Source organism: Megalopta genalis, chromosome 4 (genome assembly GCF_051020955.1).
Source record: "Megalopta genalis isolate 19385.01 chromosome 4, iyMegGena1_principal, whole genome shotgun sequence".
Taxonomy (NCBI): domain Eukaryota; kingdom Metazoa; phylum Arthropoda; class Insecta; order Hymenoptera; family Halictidae; genus Megalopta; species Megalopta genalis.
Window position 1 is genome coordinate 18,106,033 of NC_135016.1, and position 4,369 is coordinate 18,110,401.

Here is a 4,369-nt window from a genome sequence, read left to right on the forward strand (position 1 = left end):
AACGATCCCGCGATCTTAAACATTGTTATTTTACTCCCGCGAAAGTGGCCGACGCTTTCGGTGCTCTCGCGCGATTGCGACACGCCGGCTTCTTTATTTCGAGTTTCATTAAATGGAACGCACGGCGAAATAAAGAATCGTGTTCACGGTTCCATTCGGCATCGATTGGCCGCGCGGAGACCGGAGGAGCCGCCCGATTTCGTCGAGCTCGATTAATTATTATGGACAATCGCGGCGGACCGAGGCATAATCGGGCCGCGTGTTCCGGTCCCGGCAAAAGCCACGGATTCTCCGATTACCGAGTCGAAATTATAATGGAACAGGTGGCGGCCGGTTCACCTTGAACGCGCCGGTCCCTAACTATTCGAGAGGCGCGGCGAGAGCTTTCGTTTCCATCGAATTCGCGCGAACCGCGGGAATCCCGGTCGGCCGCCGGCAATCTTCGAAATTAACCTAGCGGCATGATTTTCGACGATACGGTTTACACGCGGCGAAAATCTCTCGGTCGTTCCGCGCAGACCTGCGACAAGCCACACCGTCGCACAGTGGTATAAAAGACTGAAATCGTGGCAAAGATCCTAAAAATCGAAGTTGTCGTTGAGGAGTTTTTGACTTACGGATCGATTAGTTTAACGATGCGTCCGTGTGGTGGGAAAAACGAAGTGACCCATACTTTTATACCCGAATGGCAATTGCACTTCGAATTTCGAGTTTGTTGGGCAGTCGTTACTCGCGAGCGTGACCGACGCTACGAAGTGGATAGTTTAAAGCGCGTATCTTTTGTGGAAGTGTTCTTTTTCGATCGTGTAAAATTGATATTGTTCCCGGTGGTAAGTACAACATTTTGTACCGTTAACGTCTCGCGAATCGTTAACTGTTACATTGGTAAATCGATAAATTGTAGATTCGAATTGTAAGAGCAAATGGAATGCGTTTACCGTGAAGTTATAGTCGAAACTTTTGCGGCTTACGAGGGCCCGCTTTCAAACTTACCGGAGCCATAGTTTGTAGTTTCATCTAGCTGCGCTGAAAAAATTGGCCGCATCGCGTTGCACTTTGTTCGGTTACAACCATTTTTGCGAGTCAACGTACGGGAAACTGTCTCGCGAGAGCATCCAAGACGGAATAACTTTCTAAAAATCGTGCCAAATTGCTTACGTTGTTTTCAGATGTTAGATAAAACACTTTATCAGGCAATGTCGAAAATTATTTCGACAAAAATGAAATTTGTTAGATTGACAAAAATGTTTCAATTTTTGGTTTTCTAGTTTCAGGATCTCGCGACAGTCGATGCTGTTTAACTGGGAAAGAAGTGTTCCTTATTATTGAAGAAAATGTAGAAAGTTAAACTGTTATAATTTCTCGCGAATTTGCGGCGATTGGGTACGATTTTGATGGCGATTGGTCGATGAGACATTGCAATCGTTGGAAAAAAGATCGAAAGCGATATAATGTGTGAACGGTTCGGAAGGAAATCAGTGTAGGTTCACTTTCTTTTTAGATCAGAGGATCTTTCAACCGATAAAACAAAATAGTCGATTTTAAGAAGAAAAATATATTGACGTTCTTCTTTTGTTTCTCTTTTAGTTAATGTTATTTTAAGGTTATTATCAAAATAGTAGATTTTAAAGAGAAAAATACATTGACGTTCTTCTTTTATTTCTCTTCTGCTTAAGATTATTCTAAGATTATTATCATCTTACAATTATTAGCAGCTTTGCCATCATCTCACAGTCAATTAGCAAAATCCTAATTTACCTGAATTTTAAGATCAACGAACTTCACATCGATCGACTTCCGAGCCTTTCGCATGTAAAACAACGAAATTAATGCAACAGCTTCTGGAACACCTCCCGGAAATAATAAATAATAATAATTACAGACGAACAGCCGACGCGTCGAGCGTCGCAGAATTCACCTCCGTCGTAATATATTCAAAGAAACTTGATTTCACCAGGACGTTTCCGAATGCAAAAAACGCCGTCCGCCGTGATAAAATTTTGACCATCCAATTTCCGTTTCATTGATTAAATTACTCGGAGCTTGTGGAAAAACTTTCGAGCTTGATTTTCGCCGCTTGACGCGTTAAGTTATTCAGTGCTTACGCGCGAAGCGTGTGATCGCCGAGCGGGCCGAGCCGATAAGACGGCGAAGCCTGATTAGATCGTGCAATAATTAGAAGGCGAAATTTTCTACAGGAAAAAGTCGTCAGAGAAACGGAAGACCTGCTGCCGGCGTGGCGGCGGTGCTCCTTCTCGCACCGAACTTCCGAAGATAATCGTCTTCGCTGGTCGGAGCGAACGTGTCCTCGCGATAAGAGGATCTTCTCGCACGGACCTGGATTAGGCGTCTCCGCGAGCGGCGAATCGCGGCATTATGGAAACCCAAGATGCCATAATTCCCTCGGCCGCGGCCGCCGCAAATCATATTCCATAAACACGGCAAACCAGCCAGCCGTCAAATGACGCCCCGGGCAACGACTGAAACCTCGATGCAGCGGGGCCTGTCGTGTAATTATTCCGCGCGCGGCCGAGTCAATAATTGTCGCGTTTGTACCTGTAACATTAACGAACGCAGTAGTTGTTAGAAAGTTAGCCGATTGCCACTCGATCTACCGCAAATTCCGGAAAAATCAGCCGCATTACAAGAGAGACGGTTTTCCAGGAAAGCCCATTCCATTTCAAGCAAATCGATCCGACTCTCCTACGCGTTCCCATTCTCAGTCGGTTCCACTATGATTTCACGCTCTTTGTTTTATAGTTGCAGAAATTGAAAAGCCTCTTCTAATGAAGCCGATGACATGTCTACGCTCTGCTGCCTTGTCATCGTTACAGAGCGACGCGCGCTAATCACTTTTAGCGCTCCGCTGGTTCAGTGTCAATAATTTCCCTATTAACACTATGCCGTCCGCAGATCTTAGATACGATTCTTTTGTTCGACGACGGCATAATGGAAATTTGGAAACTTTAGATTTTTTTTTAAATTTCGAAGACGGCGGTAATATAAATTCCTAAAATTAAGATATGTCATCCAAGAGTTTTCGTGCTTAATTCTTAGTTAAATAAGCACGATGCTACAGTTAGTTTGCTGCCTTCTAACACCCAAGAAATATAGTTGGAATGTTATTTCAGTTTTTGAAAATGGCACCAAAGTACCACCGGACGACATAGTGTTAAAACGAGACGATTCTTGTTTCTGGTATCGTCTGCCTTCATCTTTTGCTTCTATTGGGTCCAAAAGAGTTCTGAAGATCCAAATAAGAGGAAACGTTTCTTTCGTGAACAGTAATGTCTGCCTAACTGACGCTCAGATTGTGCACAAAAATGGACAATTTGGGAAGAGAAGATACGATTGTACGAGCCTTGTGACTCGTTTTTTATGGTTATCGATTGTCGACGACTATAAAAACGAGCTGCAAGTCTCGAACAATCGTATCTCCTCTTCCCAAATTGTCCATTTCTGTGGACAATCTGAGCGCCAATTAGAGAGACATTACTGTATTTTGGAAAATTTGCTATGAGAAGCAAGCCCGAGAATGCTATTAATTGTTGGTAACAATTGTTAATAACATCCGTGCCTCCTTGGATTTCACGCGCATGCCGCGAACGCGGGAGAATTTAGGTCCTAATTATCGCGGAGGAAGTTTCGCCGTTCGCCGATCGGAGAATGCCGATTATTCGCGCGGAGTGAGAGATCACCGAAACGTGTTCCAGCAAAATGCATTTCCGGCGCGAAAGAATGCGGGATGATGAAGTAATAAGGAAAGTGGGACGGGTCCTGTTGATACGAGGGGCCCGCGTTTAGATGCAAATCAGTTAGCAACTCGCCAACTCCCGCGCGCTAATAGTTGTACCTTTGCCACCCACTAATTATGGAAATTCCGTCGGGATACGCGGCCGGTGTGCCGTTCCAGTCTTTCGGGGATCCCCGAAACTCGGATTACAGGCTACCCACTTCGTCGCCGTTCCCGGAAACTTTAATAACCTCCTTTTTTTCGACGTTGCTTTTTCCCCTGCCCTGGTTCCCGCGAGGACGCGGCAGGATAACTTTTCCACGAGCTTAACCATCGACAACACGGCTTGAATACTGTTACAACGAAATTGTTAAAAGGTACAATAATGTCTTCCCAACTGACGCTCAGATTGTGCAGAAAAATGGACAATTTGGGAAGAGGAGATACGATTATTCGAGCCTCGCGGCTCGAATTACCTTGCGCCTCCGAAATTGTCCATTTTTCTGCGCAATCTGACCATGAATCAAGGAAAAATGATTGTATTCGAGTCTCTCAGCTCGTTTTTGTATTCGCCAATTATCAACAACGATAAAAAACGAGTCGCAAGGCTCGAATGATCGTATCTCCTCTTCCCAA

At 44.7% G+C, this 4,369-nt stretch overlaps 1 long non-coding RNA gene across 1 annotated transcript; it reads right to left on the reverse strand.

The window, feature by feature from the left end:
* Positions 1–1,535: 1,535 nt before the first annotated feature.
* Positions 1,536–3,344, reverse strand: LOC117221904 (uncharacterized). The gene is made up of 2 exons (XR_004490589.2): positions 2,616–3,344; positions 1,536–2,556 (listed from the first exon to the last, which is right to left on the reverse strand). It is a non-coding gene; the product is annotated as an uncharacterized LOC117221904 (long non-coding RNA).
* Positions 3,345–4,369: the final 1,025 nt, after the last annotated feature.